Source organism: Leptosomus discolor, chromosome 6, assembly GCF_034619465.1.
Source record: "Leptosomus discolor isolate bLepDis1 chromosome 6, bLepDis1.hap2, whole genome shotgun sequence".
Lineage (NCBI taxonomy): Eukaryota > Metazoa > Chordata > Aves > Leptosomiformes > Leptosomidae > Leptosomus > Leptosomus discolor.
The window spans coordinates 60,603,618-60,614,056 of record NC_141396.1 but is presented as its reverse complement, the minus strand read 5'-3'; positions in this window follow the sequence as shown (position 1 = coordinate 60,614,056).

The window sequence follows — 10,439 nt, the reverse complement described above, 5'->3', positions numbered from 1 at the left end:
GCGGGCCGGCGTGAACCCGCGGTGCCGCGCTGCGCCGCAGCGCCCCCTGCCGGCCCGCCCGCGGCGGCGCAGGCGCCTGGCCGCTATGGCGGCGTCGCCGGAGGGCGGCGGCGGGGAAAGGCAACGGGCCCAGAGGGATTTGCCCGAGAGCTGTGAAAAAGGGAGAGCGAAGGAGCGGGGCTCGCCCTCACGGAGACTACAGGGAGAGGGGTGGCTAAACTAGGCCCCAGCCAGAAAGGCGAGGGGCGGTGGCCCTGGGCTCCAGCCCCAAAGGAATGTGTGGGGTTGGGTTTAGTCGCCGTTGGGTGCTTTGACATCAGGCTGTTCTCAGGGAAACCACCAGCCCAATTACTATTTTTCCCTCAGAGATGGCTGTTAATGCTCATATTGGCCTCATGTGGGTCCACAGTAAGCGTTTCCAACCCAACACCAAGCGAGAGGCTTTTTTGTTGGAAGAAAGGACCAGTTTAGCAATGGAAAACGCCGGAACATGAGGGCTGCGTTGCCATGCCACCACTTTACTGCACGCATCGTGCCCAGAGAGGTCCAGCCATGCTTCAGTGGGTGGCTGAGGACATCTTCTTGCCTCATGTTGTGGGGATAACAGAGCTCACTGTTCGTACGAGAACAGGGAGCTCAAGCTTTTTTAATCTTTTTCCAGGCCCAGTCCGCCTGCCCCAGTGAATCTTGTTTGGTGCTCAGCTGAAGCTGAGGAGGGGAAAAAAAAAACCCCAAACCGATGGTGTATGGAAGCTGCATCTCAGTCACAGGTCCGATGCTTGCCCTGATGGCAGGGACCACATGTCAAAGCTATTTCTGACTGGGAAACCTGCAGCACTTGTGCATGCTGCATGTCTGCTAACAGCCTCCCTTGCCCGAAGAAATACCCAGCTGTCCTCGCCGAGGAGGACCTGGCTGCGCAGTTGCAGTGGGCACATCTCGAACAGGGGCACGCTGGTTCACGCTGTTCGTGGCTCTAACAGCAGCTGCACGTTCAGTGTGAGTTTCCCTTCCAGCAACTGTTCAGGCATGAGCGGGCAAGTTTTAAATCAGGCTGGAACCGCGTAGGTGATCCCTGTCCCTTGTTCTCTGCTCCTCTGCTAGAGCTGGTGGCAGGGAAGGGCGGACACTTCACTGCAAGGTCCTAGGATTTAGCTAAACCCTCCCATCAGTGGCAGCTGCAGCTGGACTTCATATTGATAGAGCTTAACATACACACAATTCTCTGTGCAAACGGATCTTCGCTGGGAATGATAAGCTACGAGAGGCAACACCCTTAGAACAACGCAGCGATTCAAACTAATTCCCTCTTCCCTTTGGAAGAGCTCACAAATGATGGGTAGTAGAGGCCTCAGCTATGCCTCTGCAGGGATTTTGTTAGGGATTTTGGATAGCATTAAACCAACAAAACATTCTTCTATAAAAATGGAAACACTCCAGCTAGATGCCAAAGACAATAAAATGGCAATGATTTTTAACGTCGCACCAACAAGAGAAGCAATTATTTGTAATTTACTGTTTATTTTCATATACAAAAAGATAAACTTGAAATAAGTTCTTTCTAGTTTTTTTCCTCCTATCTGTTGGGGTGTAGCTGCTTCACACAGGGCAAATACTACATTCATACTGGTTTATTCGGACACCCAGTGCAAAGCTGAAGCAGCAAAACTCCAACTTGGCAGATCTAATTTCAAACTTGAGACTCATTTCTAAAATACCACAGTAAAAAGGAACAAAGATCCACTGCAAATTCATGAACTATGATACAATGTTCTTTCCAAAATGTCTTCATTTCATAACTGCAATACAATGGATGTCTGCATTAGGCCATTTTATGTATACATTTTATATATATATACTTTTGCAGAATATATATATATAAAATATACATATATAAAAAATCAGCACACTTCAATCCAAAAGGGGTTACAGCAACGAGCTTAACTCTCTGTATACTTTTTTCTTTAACAGGATACTTTAGTATAACTTTTGTTAACTCAGTAGTACAAGCTATCTCTGTTCTACATTTTTATAGCTACAAGAGTGAAATATAACCTACAACATTTACATTTCACATATCTTGGTATACAAACAGTACTTATTGAATTTGAGCCAAGGACCAAAGACTCTTTAAAAATTATTTCACCATCTGATAGAGCTTCCTGTAATTTACACTGTTTATTCTGCAATCTTCTAAATCATTTACTTAATCTCATAGTTTTGAGTTTAAATCCATTCAAACTGGAAATCCTGGAGAAACAGGTTACTGCAAACTCTTATGTATACTCTATATATACAAGTTAAGTAACACAGCGTAATAAGACTTAGCTATTTATCCTAAAACTGATATACACATATTTCACTACGCTAGACAAGTCTTAGGATTTTTATTTTGTTTCTTTAAATAAAGCACAAATTTAGAAGTAGCTGGTAAAACTTACAATAAGATGGTTTAAAATGACAAATGGTTAGGGCGAGATTTCTTTCTGCTGGTGCCAAAACATTTTCTGGTGAGTTTTGTACTATGCTGTGTTGTTTAACTGTATGTGTCTAATGTTACATGCAGAAAGCTCTTTCCACAAGAATTGACATCAAACTGTACTTAAGTCAACTTTACAGTATAAAATTTGTCAAACTTAAGGACGAATGTGAAAATATTAACAGGTGAAAGATCAGGCTTTCAACTCTATCATGAGGATCATGCAGAATTCATAAGCAGATAGTTTGAGCAGATTGACAATGGCATTGTGCGGACTTATGGCATAGAATTGAGGTCAAGAATGTTACTTAGTTTGCAGTAACCACCTCCTTCAATTCTCATCCACCAACAGATCGACTTTTGCATCATAGTTATTCCATTGGAAGGCCAGCAGCATTGCAAAATGCCTCCTTCTGGGAGATTTTAGTGCTTTTGTAAACGATTTACCAAAGATAATCATAAACCATCAATAGCCACAGAAACATTAGACAGTCGAGGAAAAAATGGGGAAAGAGAAACATCTCCTCTTCTTCCTTTAGTAACAGTAAATTAATTAAATTAATTAATTAAATGAATTACTAGTAATAGTAAATTCAATACTGTTTGGACTGGAATTCATTACTGTTTTGTCCAAGTAAAATACAGACTGTAACGTTACATCAGCCACATGGATACATTTTTTAAAAACAGGAACACGCACAGTAAAATGTTAATGAAAAAATGGTCTAACTTTGTTTTTCCCCAGAAAATATATCCTGAACAGAATTCTCTTCAGCAAAGTACCATTAAGAAGTCACTGTGGTTGAAGGTCTGCTTTTATGAGAGGGTTCTTGGGTGAAGGTAGACGGAAAAAGGGATGGGACAGACAGGTTCTAGGTCTTGCCAACACATTTTTTTGCTATCCGCAACGTTGCTCTGATGCAAAGAACACCTTCAGGAGCTATGAAACGCTCCAACGTCCTCCTCCTCCTCTGTCATGGCTGGATTTTTGGTTTGGGTTGGTTTTTTGGGGGGGGTTGAGGTGTTTCGTTTTTAACGGGGGTGGCAATGCAGAGATGCCAGTGACTACTGAATTTGGATTTTAATTGACTAGGATGGTTACTGGTTAAACTTCAGTTCCTCAAAACAGTGGAAAAGTTGAATAAAGTATGGCCAATGCCTTCCTTTTCACAAAAACAGAAGCTATTAAGTCTTCCCAGAACATGTTTTAGTTTTGCAATACTAACCTTACTGGAATGTTATACACTGAGGTGTTTTTTTGTTGTTGTTGTTGGTTTTCTTTCAACAACTGAAAAGAATGAGAGGCCTCTGCTTCAAAATGGGCCAAAAAATGCAGACATAGTGTTTTAATCACATCATCTGCCCCATTAAAATACTGAAATAAAACGCTAACAAAGGAAGCACTTTTCAGAAGACACTTTCTTGATATATATCCAGCACAATGCCATTATAGAGCTTCAGGGAAGCCCTTTTGGTTTCAATGTTGGAAAACAAAAAGGTTTTGCTTTTTTCCTTCAGTCCTTGGGGATCACTTTCCATTTACATATACGTATCATATACATATACTTGTATGTATGTATATGATACACATATATAAACACCCATATATAACAAGGTTCCTGTTTGTGTATGTTACAATATTGTAGTATCAAGGAGAATCCAGATAGCAACACTGTTTAACATGAGGTTTGAGGTAATTGGTTCTTGAAATACCTGGATCACAGACTGCATCCAGAAATAACAGCTGGGCAATGAAAAGTGTTTTTTCAGACAGAAAAAACTAGTAAAAGGAAAAAAATAAAAGCTTACAGCAGTTGCTTTTACATGGAAAAATAAAGGCACAACAGAATAGCATTACATTTCAGAACAGCTGGATGGACATAACACAAGTATGATCTCTTTCTGTGGAAGTCCCGACAAAAAGGATTACTGCTTACTTGATCGGTTAATTCTTCAGTCAGGGAACCGAGCGTTACCCTAAAACTAGAGTTTTAAAAAAGAAGTCCCATGTACGTAAGGGACCAGGTGTGTTTAGAAAGTGCTTCGGGAACACACGCACACTCATGGTCCCACAGAACAAACTGGATGCCAAGTCTCCCCCTGGCTTCCACAGGGCCAGGACTTCACCAAGAACGCAGATGTAGGACTCGGCAATTGCAGGAGCCTGCTCAAAGTCGTTTAAGCACTAATTTCAAAAGGCACACTGTCAAACCAGCTTCAAGGTAGTGCAATGCATCATTTGGTTTAAAGCTTTTGTCGGTAACTCTTACTGAACTCTGCTGCCAAGGGGAAGGGAACCAAAAAGACCGGCGTTAATTTTCAGTCCAATGGGAAAAGTTAGCGTAAGTGAAAAGAATACATTTAAAGTTTTTTTTCTTTAATACTTTTAGAATACCTTGGATTGGTTACATAAATTTGGAATGCTCTTTTTCTAAGTAGGACTTTGGACATGACAGTGCTCCTTTCCTTTAGTGCCTCCGTCCCAGACCGTAAAATCTGACGTTGGGAACACAGAGCACATATCTGTGTGTTCTGGTGAAGCCTGATTAGTTGTGTCACTTCAGAGAGAAGGAACTTCTAGGAATTGGTTTTATCAGGACTCTACTGGCAACAGCTCCTTACAGATCATATTGTCAATGCTGCAGAGGCAGCTGCTATAAACGGATACGGCGGTGAGCGAGATCAGCCCGGCTATTTGGTCTCGGTAAATTCGTAACGCCCTGACTTCACAACTCTCTGCAGCATCACGGCATATGCCAAAAGACACACTGCTCACACACGGATACTCGCGTGAATACATGAAAAAAACTCCTCCTGGTTAAACTGAAGATGGGCATAGAAAAGCAATCAGCATCTTTAGCAGAAGGGATGTGACATGCAAGATAACCTAAACATATACTCAGTGCTGTCCTCAACGCATGTCCAAGTACATCCAAACTTGCTCCTCAAACTGGTTTCAGGCTAAACTTGTTCTATCCTCTAGACTTTGATGTAGTGCACACAATTTAAACATTATATATATATTTATTTATTTATTTGCTGTGCGTACACAGACCTTTCTCCCTTTTCCCTGCAGAAACATATTAGACATTACAAAAATAATTTGTGGTATAAAAGAATTCTCACACAATGTAGAATTTTTGTTTGTATATGTAACTAAAATATATATTTTTTTTCTAAAAGTAAAAAAGTCAAAATGTCCTTATTTTCCTCTATTATATAGTCTATTTTATTTACAATGTTACCAAACAATATTCTGTATGTAAAAGTGAATAGTTTGCGGGACACTTCCTGCTTAGCAACTTCTCAAGCGGAGTGTGGCTTGAAGAGGACTGCAACAACAGCACTGTCACGTTATCCACCAGCACCTTCCTCTGCGATACGAGTTTCTTCCACGCTAAGTGAAACCAGATCTTTCCCCTGCGAAACAGGGCAAGTTCTGTCAGCCTGCCTAGAAAGTAGCACAAGAGGAATGAAACGGGTGTTCTCCAGTTTCTGTGCTGTGATATTAATATGAACAAGATTCCTCATGGTGAGGCCTGACCCAGCCAACCTGGAAATACCCCCCAGCAACGTTGCACTGAGTGGACCCAAGGCTTCTGCTGCTTCTACTGAAACCAGCAACTTCAAGTGGGAACAGCAGGGAGTCGCTGTGCAGTTACTGGGGGGGGGGGGGCACTCACGGACCTTCTCTTTGAAACAAACACAAAGATCTTGGCATTTCCATAGGTGTAACCTTATCTACCGTAGCATATTCTCTAAGAAAATTTCAGCTGAAGAATGAGGCAGAATAAAAAGTCGTTTTCTTTTGTCTTAAACAGAGAAAACTTTATGATCAGGACTAGCTAAAATCCTTAATCATAATGAATAACCCTAGTGCTACTTAACTGATGATTAGACTGATTTATAGCCATCCCTTATAACATGCACATGTATTTCAACAGGAGCCACAATTTCCAGCCTTGCTGTCCTAATGCAATTTCATTAGCAAGTCACAGCTCTGTCATCTCAAAAAAACCCCAAATTGAGCTCCTGTGGTATTTCCAGTTTCAAAATGTGAACTCAAACTTCCTCCACCTAGAAAACCAGCCCAGCCAGTGCAATAAATTCCTAAAGGGAGTTACACCGGAGAGAGGGGAATCCTGGCTCCTAAAGTCAAGGAGAATTTTCACCCAGAATATTCAAGGTTAATATTCACCTAAGAACTGCCACACAAGAGAGGAAGGTCAACGACAAAATTCTACAGCAAAGTTTTTGAAGAGCTACTTCCTCTAAGTCTGAATGGGAAGTGAAATTTAGTGCCTGGGAAGTAACGTAAGAGGTGTTGTACCCATCGTATTCAAGGGAGTGTTGAGAGGAAAAGAGCCGCAGTTGCTTATTACAGCTACACCTATGGATGTGCCTGACTGCTGACTTGGAAAAAGCCTCTGCAGTACTGAACAGAACCAAAGTCATAGTCAATGAGAGTTCAAATGCTAGATTAGCAGTGAGGAAACTACTTGCTTGACAGCTCAAGTGTTGAAAGACCAATAAGTTAATCAGAACTTGACTTCATTAATAAAATAAATAAATACCAGTTTAAAAGAACAGCTTTAGCTAAACTGGTACGAATTGGTAAATAAGCAGAAGTTCAGGATTTCTTTCTCTGCTGTAATCGCAAAGACACACATACCTACATACATTTAAAATTTGTAACTGAGCACACACGCAATTTGGAAATTCTTTTTAGAATCAGTTTCTGAATCCTGTTGACAAGATGATCTATAAGGAACCATTACACCAGGGAAGATGTAATACTTTACAATCAACATTTGGTCAAAGTTTGTACGGTCGTGCAGTTCCCCGCAGTAAGATACGCTACACGTGAGAATTTTTGTTTATGCTTTCTCAAAAGAGAAGATTTCAGAGACTGTCTAATAGGCTATTAAAATCATATGGCACTTTCAATAAATACTTTAAAGCTTCTTAAAGAAATCAGGACAAAAAAGCAACTGCTGTAATTAGCCTGTTTTAGCCATAACACATAATGCTGAAGGAAAAAATCCAGAACAGCAAACAGATACTAACAGTTAAAAGACAGTACAGCTTTTTTCTTTCTGCAGCAATATGAACTGGCTCCCATTCCCAGGGGAACGGGAGCAAGCCCACCTCGAAACAAGTATTCACTCAATCGTAACTGTTCTACGCTCCACCCCAACCCTTACATCACTTCACTTCTAAAACATAGTCACATTTTTATATAAATCTCAGTGCAGAAATGTATTAAACATGAAAAATACTGATCCTGCAAACCTTTACGACCATGCTTAACATTGAGTGCCTAACGTCATGACACCAGAAGAGCTACCTACACGCTGAACGCTAAGCATAGGTATGTTGCAGCATCAGGCCCAAAGATGCCAACCACCACCGGGGACATCGGATGGGTCAAAATGGTATCGTTCTGTCTGGTTTTGTCAAGGTGTTCTCAAGAGAAGCACATCAAGAAACAGAAACTTCCAAACCTACACACAGAAATACAGTGACATGTGTGTACATACTAATATGCAATATACATTCAGTAACTTGAAAGAATAGGTTAAGACTTTATTCAGATAGACAAATTAAGGCAATTATCTTAATGTCTCTTCAAGATAAAGGACCGTGTCCTCATTTGTGACCTCTAGGTTTTAAAGCTATATTTTTCAAGAAATATATTTCAATTTTCTTTATATTTTCTCCAATTAGCGATTTTGTTTGCTTAATAAATTATACCTGTGCAAGGGTGCACGCTGACAATTTGGCAGTGGCAAGAAGTCCAATTCATTTATATAATACAGACTTTTTACATTTTAATTACAGGGTGATTAGTTTAGGACTGCATTTTGGCTTAACACAAAGAAAAAATTAGAAGTTCTGGCCATCCAATGGACATAACTTTGTCAGTCTAGCAAGACACAGAATTCATGTTATATTCAAAGTCAAAAAAATAAAAATAATAATAAAAAAAGAAAAAAAAAGATGTACTGTCCTTTCACTAAAACAGACCAAAAAAAAATGACACAGAATGGAAACAGCCTTCACAAATAAGAGTGAATAATGCCCAGGTACCTTATATAGGCAGTTATTCTACAACTGTATACAGTTATTTACAATGGTGCTTTATAAAACAAAAAAAAAATAATGGTAGCACTTCCTAAAAGATTTTGGAACTTTTTTTCTTTTTTTTCTTTTTTTAAAACTCCCTTGTCATAAAAGCCAACTTACATTAAAATATACTTACTACAAGACAACACAACTAACAAAATATATAATAAAACTCATACAAGTAGAAAATTCTGAGGTATTTCTGGTTTGAGGTGGTCTGTGGTCATGAAGTTTTAATTTTTTTTTCAGTTTAAACCTCGGAAGCCACGTAACGTGTGTGTGTGTGTGTGTTTTGTGGTTTGTTTTTTTTTTTTTTAGCTTTTTTTTTTTTAAACATTGCATGTTTTGCAAATTAAAAAAATATTTCAATGTTGAATCAGCAGCATTAGGAACATTCACTGACCAGAGCGAGTTTATGGCATAATAAGAGTAACGGTATTTTAGAATATGCACCACTTTAAGACAAAAGAGTTTCGTCACAGAGTAAGGAGAAAGCAGCGTCAAAGAAACCAGCCGGAGAGATGCTGCGATAATCACTGCTGCTGCTCAGCTGCCTCTGCATCCTGCAACCGGGCAGTTCATAGGCTTCTCGGATGCTACAGGAGCCATCTGCCTCTGGTTCAGATATTTCCATCCCCCCCCAACCCAAAATTAAAAATAAAATAAAAAAAGCAACATAGAGCCAGTTTTCGCACTTTTCCTCTTTTCACCATCTGCACCGTTGGCTCGGGCTGACGGATAATCAACCCCAAGGCTGAACTGCCTGAACTGGCTCGCACCGAAAGCAAGATGCAAAAATTTTCCCGTCTTCCAGTATTTTACCAAAGTGCTTCTGAAAACACACTTTCCACCTCTTCCGATTACACTGCTTAAAAGCATCCTTCCCATCGCTATTTGGAGTCGAAAAATTAAAGGTAACTGTAGTTCTACTTTGTTCTCTTACGACCCAAGCCCGAGATACTGGAGGAAGAAAGAACTAGCACCTTGCTTACAACCACTGGCTCTTTAACTCAGCTTTCTCCATACACTGCAGCTGTTAATACTCTGCCCAGAAATGTCCTTCCCCTCCTCTAATGGTTACCTGAGAAGTAGCTCCATAGCAAATGATGTTTCCCCAAATGCTGCCAAGTCCAACGTCACTCTCCCCACCCCTATTCTATGCTCCCCCCTTCAATTCTACCATCAAGAATTAACATTCTCTGCCCAGTTACTTTTTTTTCCATGTTACAATGACACCCGTTAGATCCGTAAAAGACACATCTGCTGTTTTTCGTTGAAGCTCACTTCCGAAAAAAAAAAAAAAAAAAGGAACTGAACCCAAAACCAAAACAAAATGGGGAAAAAATCCTTTTGAGGAAGGTGTATTCTTTATATAACAGTCTTAAGTTTCCTCCATGGTTTGCAGCATTGCGTTTTCTAAGATGGTAGGTGGTTTTCCTTTATGTCACAGATGCTCCACTCAGAAGACAGACCAATAAAGAGAAACCCAGAAAACTGAATAAAATAAAACCAACTGAAGTGAGTTTGTTGAGGTTCTGAGGTACCTGCACCTTTTCTGCATTCATTAGTCGGCACCTGAATGCTTGCTGAAATGTCCATTTTTTTAATACAGTAGAGCAATGTGCTGGTAAAATTGATCCAATCCAAAAATAATAATAATAATAATAATAACAATAATAATAAAAAGTCAAGATAAAATAGCAGCTGCATTCATGTGTTTGTTGGATTTTTGTGGTTTTGTTTTTTTTTTTTGTGTGGGTTTTTTTTTTTTTTTAAACTTTTTTCCTTTTTTTTTAAATCCACTGAGTCTGGAAAGACAAAAGTGAACCAGGAC